A 14,700-nucleotide genomic window follows, 5' to 3' on the forward strand; every position below is an offset into this window, starting at 1 on the left:
AACAAAATGCTGGCGGCGTCTTTTATATTCTACGTACGTGTCTAGGGTAGTAACAATTACGTATGTCCTTATTACCCGACATACCACAACTCTTCGCCCACCACGCTGTTTTAAGCTAATCCCCACCACCGGCGCCACTTCCGTCCATTCATATCATCTCGTTTTTCACGCAGTCCCTCTTACTCACCCCTCCCCTTAGTTAACGTCTCTGAAAGTGTATTTCTTTCACACCTCGTCTAAACTAGTGAAGTTCAATTCTCAGATGTACTGTTTGTGACTACGTTCAGTAACTTGCCTGTGTCAGCATTTATAATTAGAAATATCGTTTCACTCTAAGTGGAATCGTATATCGTAGGGTGCGTTCGCAGTGAGTCTGTGAACACCACATGCTCAGGGGACGCTAACCACAAACAGCCTGCTATAATAATACCACAAAGGTTTTTCTAAACATCGTGGCACAGCATCTGCGTTAAAGAAGATAGCAGATGACCTGAAGCTTGCCATGGATGTAGAAAGGGCAAGTGTGAGAAGCTCCTTCGACTTCAACAAAGCTTTTGACACTTCTGTCTTCAATATTTTACTTTCCAAACTCAGCAGCCTAAATTTCTGGCCAAGTGCAGTGCAATGGTTTTGCTCATAGCTGATGTCTCGCCAGCAGTGCAACATGTCCAGCACCATTAATCCGGAATGGAGGCAGGTAGTGTAAGGTGTCCCTCATGGTTCAGTATTAGGTCCTATACACTTTTCATCATATGTCCATGATGTGTCATCAGTCTTGTCCTACTGTAACTACCACATGTACGCAGATGACCTCCAGGTTTATCTAAGTGCAAAGCCAATAAACCTGAAGAGCTCAGTACCGACCTGTATGTGGTGTCAGAATGGGCGCAGGGTTAAAAGTACTAGTTGGACATTCTAGGCCCAATAGCCCGAACTATAGGGAGTCCCTACCATCATTAACCATGAATGCGGAGATATCAACTTCTATCCTTCAGCAAAGAGTCTAGAAGTAATAATACATGAAAATCTAAATTCGGCTGAGTGCGTAACTGCAATGTAGAAGAAGAAACCAGCATCATTCCATGCTCAACAAAAATTCGAACAGGTCTTCCGTCATGACTTCAAAAAGAATCTTGTACAAACGCATATTTCCAGTTAGACAGGCCAACGATAGAAAAACTTTATTGCTGAAAATACCTTATTCTTATATTTTTAGGGTGGGAAACCCAAATATGGTACATAAAAAACTGTATCACCCACCATTTGTTCATATTTTACAGTTAAATTTATAAAATTAAGCTATTTTTAAAGAATTTAACAACTTTTATATAGTTAAAATTATTTAAAAAGGAGGTGTAATGAATGAAGATGACGTAGATAGCACTGCTGAAAAACATTTTCTGGCAAAAAGGTCGATTCTATTTTTGTGTTAATAGACGGTGTTTTATTTACTTCCTCTACATGTGCACAGTACAATGTCAAATCATTCTTGTAAAAACTCTACTGACAGTGTTTGTCATATTTGAGATGAATTTGTAATTAAAAAACGCCAAAGAAACATTATAGACTTTGTGAAAAAGGTTTATCTATCATGCTATGGAACTAAACTTGGCGATCAAGAGAAATGTTCGACGTTGCATAAGGTACGTATGTGTCTGTTGAAGATATGAGAAAATGGTCGAAAAATGAGGAAAAAGCCTTTTGATTTGTTGTTCCTATGACATGGAGGGAGCCCAAAAAAATAATCCGATGATAGGTACTTTTGCAGTGTTGACATTGCTCCTCATAAATAGAAAAATAAGAAGGTAATAAGCTACCCTAACCTTCCGTCCACCATCCGACCAGTAAGGCTTGGTGTAAATTTGCCGGTTCCTGAACCACCAGATGATATACATTCTATTCCAACAGAAGTATTTTCTGGTGTACAATCTCATTTCGATGAACCAGACAATGATGAATTCCATTGTAATGCAGAAAGTCTAGAGCCCAAATTGTTTACTCAGACTGAGCTTAACGATTTGATTACGGATCTGGGCGTAATGAAAGAAAAAGCTGAAGTGCTTGGCTGTAGATTAAAGGAATAGAATTTATTGGCAGTTGGAACGAGCTTGAGAGAGCAGCAATTTTCCAAATTTTTTCAACAAGGTGATTCAGATACTGTTCAGACATTCCCGGACTAATGAATAAGTTTGGTATTGAATACAAAACGGTAGACTAGAAGCTGTTTATTAATTCATCCACAACTAATTTAAAGGCATTTTTATTACACAAAGATAATACGTATGCATCTATACCTGTTGAACATTCTGTACATATGAAAGAAAGATATGACAATCTAGAAATAGTGCTAAATAAAATAAGATATTCTGCTCATTGTTGATTATATGTGGCGATCTAAAAGTATGCATGCTCTTTGGTCAGCAAGGTTGCTTTAACAAATTTCCATGTTTCTTGTGTGAGTGGGACAGTGGGGCTAGGGATCAACACTGGTGCAGGAAGAACTGGCCTCTCAGGGAGTCTTTAAATCCTGGTGAGAAGAACATTCTACGCCAAAACCCTGTAGATCTAAAAAACGTACTCTTAACACCTCTACATATAAAGTTAGGCCTTATGAAACAGACTGTAAAGACTTTGCCTAAAGATGGACCATGTTTTAAGTATCTCTGCCAAACGTCTCCACACCTTTCAGAAGCTAAACTAAAAGAAGCCATCTCTGTCGGACCTGACATTAGAAAATTAATGTCTAATGTTAACTTTGGATCCACAATGACCTTGAATGAGAAAGAAGTATGGATATCATTCACGCAAGTCGTTACAAGGTTCTTAGGACCTAAAGAAGTCCAGAAATATGTTTCTATTATCGCTACAATGTTAAAGAGGTTTAAAACTTTATGATGTTTAATGAGCCTGAAAGTTCACTTTTTGAATATTCACCTTGATTACTTCCCGGACAGTATGGGAAATGCTAGTGAGGAGCAAGGAGAGCGTTTTCACCAGGAGATTAAAGTGATGGACGATTGCTACCAAGGCCGCTGTAACTCCAATATGACGGGGGACTACTGTTGCTCACTTCACCTAGAAGTTCAGCATGCGACCCTTCGTAGAAGAAGCTACTCAAGAAGCTTCAAAGAAAAATGAGAAAGAAAATACAGACCAATTCCAGCTGACAAGTGAAACCTCTATCAACAAAAATCATTGTTTTATATAGCTTACTGTAAATACACACGATTATTATGTTGTAACGATAGGGAATTTCCATATTGCTAAATTTTCGAGAAACCTTGAACAAAGTAATCCACTGCAGACTGTTAATAAAGTGATGAGGTATAGGGAATAGGTTCCCACATACTGGTGTGGTTTGAAGACATGTTATGTAACAGAACCCATTATATTGTCCTCGACGGCGGGTGTACATCTATCTTCAGCAGTGTGCCTTGAACTTTGACTGGACCGCTCTTATTATATATGTACAGTAATGATCTAGTGGGCAGGGCTGTTTGCAGATGATGCTATGGTGTACGGGAAGATAACGTCGTTGAATTACTATGGGAGGATAGTACATGTTTGTGAAAGACAGGTAGCTTAAATTTAGAAAATTTAAGTTAATGCCGATACCTGAGGAAAACAAACACGTATTGTTCGAATACAGCCAGGTCGATTAAATATCTAAGCGTAACGTTGCAAAGCGATGTGGAAAGGAACGTGCTTATAGGATTATAGTAAGGACGCGAATAGTCGACTTTGGTTGATTGGGAGAATTTTGGACAAGTGTGGTTCATTTTTAAAGAAGAGTGACCCTGGCTTGAGTACTGCTCGAACGTTTGGGATCCATACCGGGTCGGCTTAAAGAAACACACCGAGGCAAGTCAGAGGCGCGCTACTATATTTGTCACCGGTAGGTTCAAACAACGCGGAGATGTTTCAGGAACTCAGAAGATAATGCCTGGAGGAAAGGCTACGTTCTTCTCAAGGATCACTGTTGAGAAAATTTAAAGATCCGCCATCTGAAGCTAACTGCTGAATTATTCTACTGCCACCAACGTACATTTAGCGTAAGGATCACAAAGACAAGGTAAGAGATAATTTAGGGCTGTTACACAGGCAAATAGATGGTCATTATTTTTCCTCGTTCTGTGTGCGAGTGGAATGGCTAGTAGTGGTACGGAGTACCCTCAACCAAGCACCGTGGCTTCCAGTGGCTTGCTGAGTATGTATGTAGATGTGGATGTAGATGTAGACATAAAAAACGGAAAGCATATCCAAAGACGGCATTCCGGGAAAAGAGGATTCTAATGGTATGAAAATTTCGACATAACGTGAGGAATGACTTCTTAGAATACACGTGAGGGGCACAGCAGTGTATGGAAAAACCCGAAAATAAGAGAACAGAAGCGTTAGAGATGTGATGCTACAGAAGGATGTTGAAAGTTTTTTGGACTGACAGGATAAGAAGGAGGAGCTTCTCCACATAAAATGGCGAGGAAGGGAACATGCTGGGAAGAAGTAACAAGAAGGATGGCAGGTCATGTGTTAAGACGTCAGGGAATGACTTCCATGGTGCTAGAGGGAGTTTAGGCGGTAAAAACGGTGGAGGAAGACAGAGTCTGTAATACATCCAACAAATATTTGAAGACACTGGATCCAAATGTTTCCCCGAACTAAAGAGTTGAACACCGGAGCGAAGTTCGCAGTGGGCCAAGTCAAACCAGTAAGAGAACTGAAAAGGAAGTTTCCAAATGGCTCTGAGCACTACGGGTCTCAACTGCTGTGGTCATCAGTCCCCTAGAGATAAGAACTACTTAAACCTAACTAACCTAAAACATAACACACATCCATGCCCGAGGCAGGATTCGAACCTGCGACCGTAGCAGTCACACGGTTCCGGACTGCGCGCCTAGAACCGCAAGACCACCGCGGCCGGCAAGGAAGTTTCCAGCTTGCTGATTTCCCTATTCCGAACTCTTATTTTCATCTGTTATCCACTCCAAGCTATGGTATTCAGTCCTCTTTTACTGTAGTTCCGCCTTTTTTTTTACCTTTCTCATGACGTCAAGTCATGAAATCGTAGGAATTACTCGGAGCATATTTTCTCCTGTGTTTCTAGAGGAGAACTGATTTCGCACAGAGTGTTTGCAAGGTACAACTCCCATAAATGCTCTATATCTGGAGCTGTCCTTTAATTTTATGTGGAAAGCTGTTGTTGGCTCCCACGTAACAGTTCAAACTCCAGTCCTCTACTTTTTGAGTATGACGTGTACGTGAGATGTTTTCCACGCCTGATAGGATTTTCACAGTATCTTTATACCCTATCACACAGAGAGACTTCAAACGAATCACACCGTCCCCTGCTGAGGTATGGTTCATTTTGAGACGGCCATTGCTCTCAATTCGTAGATAGAATTGGAGAGAGACAGTCACCACTGGGTGACTGTGGTGATTTATTTATTTTATTTGTTTTGTTTGATCTGATTAGGGCCATCAGGGGCGGGCCATCGGGGCGGGGTTTGACACATTCAGTAGGTTTCTTGAGATCATAGTTAACTGACAAATATAAATTTCAATGTGATAAGTAATATTAAAATGACTTGTGGGTCTCTAGTGACAATGTAACTAATACTGATCACGAATTGATAATGCTAATATCGGCAGTACTTATGCTATTGCTGCTGCTGCTGCCACTAACAGTGACAATAGTAATCGTAGTAATAATAATAATAATGATAATAATAATAATAATAATAATAGTAATTGAAAAGCCCCCGGATATGACAAAATAGCAAATTTCTGGCCAAAGAAGTTCACTGCGACACATTCACATCTAACTACATTATTTAACAATTACCTTGCAGACCCATACACAGTCCCTGATACACTTACACAAGGAATAACTTATCTGAAACATAAAGATCAAGCAGACACAGCAAACCCAGCAAAATATCGCCCCATAACATGCCTACCAACAATCTACAAAATATTAACTTCAGTCACTACACAGAAATTAATGACACATACAACACAGAACAAAATAGAACAACATTATAAATTAAGAACAAAAAGGCTGCTGCAAAGGAGCACGAGGATGTAAAGAGCAACTGATAATAGATGCAGAGGTGACGTATCAAGCTACAACCAAACAAAGGTCGCTGCACTACGCATACATTGATTACCAAAAAGTTTTTGATAGTGACCCCACTCATGGTTACTATAGATATTGGAAATATACAAAGTAGATCCTAAATTAATAAGTTCCTAAACATAGTAATGAAAAATTGGAAAACCACAATTAATATCCAAATAAATTCAGATAATATCACATCAGAGCCAATAGAGATTAAGCGTGGAATATACCAAGGAGACTCATTAAGTCCTTTCTGGTTCTGACTTGCTCTGAACCCACTATCCAACATACTAAATAATACAAATTATGGCTATAATATTACTGGAACATACCCACACAAAATCACACATTTGCTATAGATGGATGATCTAAAACTACTGGCAGTAACAAATCAACAACTCAACCAATTACTGAAGATAACAGAAGTATTCAGCAATGATATAAATATGGCTTTTGGAACAGACAAATGTAAGAAAAATAGCGTAGTCAAGGAAAGTCACACTAAACAAGAAGATTACGAATTGTATAACCACAGCGACTGCAGAGAAGCGATGGAAAAAACAGATGCTTATAAATATCTAGGATACAGACAAAAAAAATAGGAATAGATAATAGAAATATTAAGAACTGAAAGAAAATAATGGACAAAGACTAACAAAAATACTGAAAACGGAATTGACAGAAAGAAACAAAAGCTATAAATATTTCTGCTATACCAATATTGACCTACTCGTTTGGAGTAGTGAAATGGAGTTACACAGACGTAGAAACACTTAATACACTTACACGATCACAATGCCACAAATATAGAATACATCACATACATTCAGCAACAGAAAGATTCACATTAAGCAGAAAGGAAGAAGGGAGGGGATTTATGGACATAAAAAACCTACATTATGGACAGGCAGACAATTTAAGAAAATTCTTTATAGAACGAGCAGAAACTAGCGAAATACACAAAGCAATCATTCATATAAATACATCGGCTACACCACTGCGATTTCATAACATCTTCTACAACCCTTTAGATCACACAACATCCACAGATACGAGGAAAGTAAATTGGAAAAAGGAAACACTACATGGTAAGCACCCATATCATCTAACACAGCCACACATCGATCAAGACGCATCCAAAGCATGGCTAAGAAAAGGCAATATATACAGTGAGACGGAAGGATTCATGATTGCAATACAGGATCAAACAATAAGCACCAGATATTACAGCAAGTATATTATTAAAAATTCCAATACCACAACAGATAAATGCAGACTTTGCAAACAACAAATAGAAACAGTAGGCCACATCGCAAGCGGATGTACAATACTAGCAAATACAGAATACCCCAGAAGACATGACAATGTAGCAAAAATAATACATCAACAGCTTGCCATACAACATAAACTAATAAAAAAAACACGTTTCCACATACAAGTATGCACCACAAAATGGACTGGAGAATGATGAATACAAATTATACTGGAACAGAACCATTATAACAGATAAAACACCACCGCATAACAAACCTGACATCATACTCACCAATAAACAGAAGACATTAACAAAACTAATCGAAATATCCATACCCAATACAACAAATATACAGAAGAAAACAGGATAAATAATTGAAAAATACATCCAACTAGCTGAGGAAGTTCAAGACATGTGGCACCAGGATAAAGTTGACATTGTAACAATTATACTATCAACTACAGGAGTCAAACCACACAGTCTCCACCAGCACATCAACGCTACATAGCTACATCCAAACATATATATACACTCCTTGAAATGGAAAAAAGAACACATTGACACCGGTGTGTCAGACCCACCATACTTGCTCCGGACACTGCGAGAGGGCTGTACAAGCAATGATCACACGCACGGCACAGCGGACACACCAGGAACCGCGGTGTTGGCCGTCGAATGGCGCTAGCTGCGCAGCATTTGTGCACCGCCGCCGTCAGTGTCAGCCAGTTTGCCGTGGCATACGGAGCTCCATCGTAGTCTTTAACACTGGTAGCATGCCGCGACAGCGTGGACGTGAACCGTATGTGCAATTGACGGACTTCGAGCGAGGGCGTATAGTGGCCATGCGGGAGGCCGGGTGGAAGTACCGCCGAATTGCTCAACACGTGGGGCGTGAGGTCTCCACAGTACATCAATGTTGTCGCCAGTGGTCGGCGGAAGGTGCACGTGCCCGTCGACCTGGGACCGGACCGCAGCGACGCACGGATGCACGCCAAGACCGTAGGATCCTACGCAGTGCCGTAGGGTACCGCACCGCCACTTCCCAGCAAATTAGGGACACTGTTGCTCCTGGGGTATCGGCGAGGACCATTCGCAACCGTCTCCATGAAGCTGGGCTACGGTCCCGCACACCGTTAGGCCGTCTTCCGCTCACGCCCCAACATCGTGCAGCCCGCCTCCAGTGGTGTCGCGACAGGCGTGAATGGAGGGACGAATGGAGACGTGTCGTCTTCAGCGATGAGAGTCGCTTCTGCTTTGGTGCCAATGATGGTCGTATGCGTGTTTGGCGCCGTGCAGGTGAGCGCCACAATCAGGACTGCATACGACCGAGGCACACAGGGCCAACACCCGGCATCATGGTGTGGGGAGCGATCTCCTACACTGGCCGTACACCTCTGGTGATCGTCGAGGGGACACTGAATAGTGCACGGTACATCCAAACCGTCATCGAACCCATCGCTCTACCTTTTCTAGACCGGCAAGGGAACTTGCTGTTCCAACAGGACAATGCACGTCCGCAAGTATCCCGTGCCACCCAACGTGCTCTAGAAGGTGTAAGTCAACTACCCTGGCCAGCAAGATCTCCGGATCTGTCCCCCATTGAGCATGTTTGGGACTGGATGTAGCGTCGTCTCACGCGGTATGCACGTCCAGCACGAACGCTGGTCCAACTGAGGCGCCAGGTGGAAATGGCATGGCAAGCCGTTCCACAGGACTACATCCAGAATCTCTACGATCGTCTCCATGGGAGAATAGCAGCCTGCATTGCTGCTGTACTAGTGCCGACATTGTGCTTGCTCTGTTGCATGTGTCTATGTGCCTGTGGTTCTGTCAGTGTGATCATGTGATGTATCTGACCACAGGAATGTGTCAATAAAGTTTCCCCTTCCTGGGACAATGAATTCACGGTGTTCTTATTTCAATTTCCAGGAGTGTACAACGACAGAAATCTGTAATTATTGATACATGTTCAATTACCCGAAAGTTCCTAAATGCAATGTAACATATACCGTACAGTTAAAAGGAAGTCACGCTTGCTCAAGGTCCGCGTCACTTTCCATTTTTAACCAGACATAACGTCTTTGACAGGAAAGAGAAATAATAATAATAAAAATAATAACTAATATTATAGCGGCAGATACAAAAAGAATAAGTCGCTGTGCAAAACGGATGTTTTTTTAAATAGTTCTGGATAAAGGAAGTTTCAGATTTACCAACTAATAACACTGGGAAGTGTGGAATATTTGGCTGGAAAGGAAGATCTACAGGAGTAACTAGTATTTACGGGGACAACGGTAATCATTATTGTTGATTCAGAAGATTTGTCATGAATTGTCTTCTGAAGCTGGAGATGTTATTCAGGTCTTTAATATACTGCGGAAAGCTATTTCAGATTCGTGTTGCTGCTACTGAGATGGACTTCGAGAAACTGGCCGAAAGATGACGTGGGACAAATAGGGTTCGGCTGGTCCCGGTGGAGATTCGAGTCCACCCTCGGGCATCGGTGGGTGTGTTTGTCCTAGGATAATTTAAGTTAAGTAATGCGTAAGCTTAGGCACTGATGATTTTAGCAGTTAAGTCCCATAAGATACCACACACATTTCTGAACAAGTAGGATTTTGTTATGATGGGAGAGGTGTTTCTCTTCCGTGTCGTTCAGACAAGAGCGTTAAGGTTAAGGACAAATTCGGGGTGCAGAGTATGTTGGTAAGACTGCAGAAAAGATGGAAGGTAAGAAAATATTTGCACTTATCTGCTCGCATCCGCGATTTCTGTGCATGAGATGGTCAAATATGATCAAAGAGTCGAACATCAGAGATACAACGAACACAAGCATTCATAACCACTTACAGGTGCCGTGATATTCCCTGAAAAAACCCTTTCAGCACAATATAACTTTAATGAATAACACAGGTCTACGAAAAAACTTTTTTTAAAAACTTTTTTACATTGATAGCTGATACAAATGAGCTGAATCCAAATCATGCTTTAGTTTTCATGAATCACCCATGGTTTTCGAGCAATATGCTTTTTACAATATAGTATGAAAATCTTAAACGGGGAAATCAATGAAACGCTTTGTTACAACATAAACATGGTTTGTATTTATAGTAATCTACTTAAAAATGATGTATGTCATTAGAGGTGTCACTTGGGAGCTGGAATTGGTTTATATTTTCTTTCCCATTTCTCTTTGAACCTCCTTGTGTAGCTTTTTCTGCGATGAGTCGCTCGCTGAACTTCTCGGTGAAGTGACCAACAGTAGTTCTCCATCATACTGGAGTTCCAGCAGCCTTGGTAGCGTTCGTCCATGGTTCGCAGGATATCATGTGAGGAAACGGCAAGTTCAGTTTCCTTGTTTGTCTGGCATGTGTTATTTTGCTTTCTAGGTAGAAAAATTCGTCTGTTTCGACGTCATCAGTTTGATGTTAAGTCTACTATTATTAGTACTCATATTGCACACTTCTGCAGAAGACAGTGGAAGGGATAACGCAAAACAGTTTCATCAAACTTGTCATCACAACTGACACTCATTGATTCACAGGTTAATAACTATCACAGCCACTGTGGTTATTTAACCTCACATTATCGAAATGTGGAGTCTTCTTTTCCATATCGTACGTATCACTTATGGCAAGGAAGTAAATGCAAAACAGAAACTAATTCACTTTAAAATGGAATCGAACGTCATTTACGAAGCGTACTGATTGAGCATGAAGGTGCAGTCACAGGCTGCCACCACACTTAAAGTATTACTTCGTGTCATGACTGCTGATTGTCTGCGCCTCATGAAGCGTGTGACATTTGTAGCAGGAACTTATCCCACTGGCCTCTCGCTAAGGCTGCCGTATCATCTTTTGGAAGCTTCGCCAGTTCAGCCGGTGCACGAGAAAACAGATTCCACTGAACAGAGGGACCCGAATGTGGGAGGAAATGCGTTGCCTCGCTTTGCCAGTTAACTAGCCCGCTCGTGCAGCGCACCGTTATTTGGTTCTCGTCAACAATTGGTTATCATAACCAATAAATCTAATGAACTCTGAATGGCTCTTTGATTAATGAGATTCCGCCATTTGTGTAATGAAATTTCAATATTGTCGGCCAAAGCGGCGTCGTTGCCAAGGCAACGCAGCTCCGTGTCTGCAGTCCACGCTCTGATTTGGATGCAAACCAGTTTTGAACGCCTGACTACCTGACCACTTGAAGAAAAAATTGAATAGTCAATGAAGTCTTTGGCCGAGCAAAGTTAAGAACGCCTCAAACGAATACCTGCATGTTACAACTTTTTTGCCTTTTGTCATATCCAAGAAAATGTCGACCTGAAATAAAGTTATAACTGTTTGTTTTAATTGGCTGGTATAATTAATGTCGCCCTATGTTGTAAAAGATCACTGATAAATTTAGATCCGTGGTTCAACTACCGAAAACGAATCCAAATAATAGCGACGGATTATTTAGGCAAATGGTTACTAGGCGCTAGAGATCAGGAATATCCTTATCATTTGAGTGTAACTAATGGTGAGAACAGAATTTTTCATGATTGTCCAATGTCTCTTTTAACACTCGACCTACATTTTCTGTTTTGGTATTTTTTCCAATTATATTCAGGCCAGGTGTGAGAACAATCTCGTTGTTTCTTTATTCGGTTTTGAAGTTATTCATTTCGTTCCTCATATCGTATTTTTTTAACTAACAGTCTGTCATGTACGGATCTCGGGATTCTCAAGTCTGCCCTCTGTATCTATCTAAGATTTTTTTATATTGGTAACGTATGTATGTTGGATGTATAACAAAAATGAAACAGGTATTATATATTTACAAAACATCATTCTTGTGAAACGCAACTAGCTCTTTACTCGATTGAAGTTTTGAGTGTTATTGACAAAGGATTTCAGATTGCATTCGTATTTCAGGATTTTCGGAAGACTTTTGACACTGTACCACCCAAACGGCTTGTAGTAAAATTGCTTGCTAATTGTATAACGTCTGAGTTATGTCATTGGGTTCGTGATTTCCTGTCAGGCAGGTCACAGTTCGTAGTAACTGACGGAAAGTCATCGAGTACAACAGAAGTGATTTCTGCCGTTCCCGAAGGTAAAGTTATAGGCCCTTTGCTGTTCCTTGTCTATATAAACGATTTGGGAGACAATTTGAGCTCCCGTGTTACGTTTTTTGCAGATGACGCTTTCGTTTATCGACTAATAGAGTGGTCAGAAAATAAAAACAAATTGCAAATCGATTTAGAAAAGATATCTGTACGGTGCGAAAATCGGCAGTTGACCCTAAATAACGAAACGTGGGAGGTCATCCACATGAGTGCTAGAAGGAACCCGATAAACTTCGGTTACACTAAACTAAATACCTAGGATTTACAATTACGAACAACTTAAATTGAAAGGAACACAAGAAACTGTAGAGGGGAAGGCTAACCAAAGACTGCGTTTTATTGGCAGGACGCTTAGTAAGTGTAACAGATCCACCAAGGAGACTGCCTACACTAGTCTTGTCCGTCCTCTTTTAGAATACTGCTGCGCGGTGTGGGAACCTCACCAGACAGGACTGACGGAGTAAATGGAAGAAGTTCAAAGAAGGGCTGCATGTTTTGTATTATCGCGAATAGGGGAGAGAGTGTCACTGAAATGATACAGATTTTGGGCTGGACATAATTAAAACAAAGGCGTTTTTCGTTTCGGCGGAATCTTCTCACAAAATTTCAATCACCGGCATTCTCCTCCGAAAGCGGAATACTTTGTTATCGCCGACCTACATAGAAAAATCACCAAAATAAAATAAGGGAAATCAGAGCTCTTACGGAAAGATGTAGGCGTTAGTTCTTCTCGCGCGCTCTAGGATATGGTTCAAATGGCTTTTAGCACTATGGGACTTATCATCTGTGGTCATCAGTCCCCTAGAACTTAAAACTACTTAAACCTAACTAACCTAAGGACATTACACACATCCACGCCCGAGGCAGGATTCGAACCTGCGATAGTAGCAGTAGCGCGGTTTCGGACTGAGCGCCTGGAACCGCTCGGTCACCGCGTCAGGCGCACTGTAGGAGGAGAATAGAGGATTGGGAAGGTGGTTCGATGAACCCTCTTCCAGGCACTTAAATTTTCAGATTGTTCCACCTGCAGCCTAGTACTTTCTCAATATATGATTGATACTGTGATCAGTCTTCTAAGCTGTTAACAGTCAACGTCTCACAGTCAACACTGGTTCATTTCGTCTCTCCTTTAGCGCTAATTCTGCTTGGACTTGATGTTTGCCTCCAACTTACACTGTTACATACCTCTCCCACAAACAGAACTACACTATCAGATTAAAAGTATCCGATCACCCCTATGTAAAGCAGAACAGACCGCTAGTTGTCAGGAAGGATGGACCGAAAAGCGTAGAAGTAGGCAGGGAGCCTTTTGTTGTCAGTAGGCGAGCAGTAAGAGCAGAATGGGTCGGTCAGTCACGTCACCTCCAACGTAGACTAGCCACTGTATGTCACCTGGGTGAGGGAGCCATCGGGAATATTTCAACCGCTGGAAAGCTGACCAAAGAGGAGACGTGAAGGAATAAGCGCAGCTATATAATGTTCGAGCAGACTTTATGTAGCATACTGACGGACGGGGAACATCACGCGGGTGGTAGTAAAAAACTCGCACGAAATCAGCCAATGGCATCAATCGTGAGCCCTAGTGCGCTGCCAGCAACCAAAGTAGCACAGTGGATTTACGTAGGGGTGAAAAAAGTATGGGTTGCAGTGATCCAGTAACTCCTCACAACCCACATATTTCTGGTGTCGCCGGCCGGAGTGGCCGAGCGGTGCTAGGTACTACAATCTGGAACCGCACGACCGTTACAGTCACAGGTTCAAATCCTGCCTCGGGCATGGATGTGTGTAATGTCCTTAGGTTAGTTAGGTTTAAGTAGTTCTAAGTTCTATGCGACTGATGACCTCAGAAGTTCCATAGTGCTCAGAGACATTTGAACCATTTTTCTGCAATCAGTGCTACATCATAAGGTGTGAACAGCGACGCCACTGAACCGTGAATGACTGGAAATGAGTGATTTGGAATGATGAATCATGCTATACCCTGCTTCATGAGTAGTGCCAACAGTGGAGAACGGAGGGGATGGTGTTACAGTATGGAAGTCTTCTTCGTGATTAGGGTATGATCTCCGTACTGCGCCTAAGAAAATGCTATGTGCGGAAGAGAACGAACACGTTTATAGCATTGTGTACTGCGTACAGTGGAGGAACAGTATGGAGACTACGGCAGTGTGTATCAACGTAAGAGTATAAGTTGTCACATAGCAGCATCTGTGAGGCATTTGT

This window comes from Schistocerca gregaria, chromosome 4 (assembly GCF_023897955.1).
Source record: "Schistocerca gregaria isolate iqSchGreg1 chromosome 4, iqSchGreg1.2, whole genome shotgun sequence".
Lineage (NCBI taxonomy): Eukaryota > Metazoa > Arthropoda > Insecta > Orthoptera > Acrididae > Schistocerca > Schistocerca gregaria.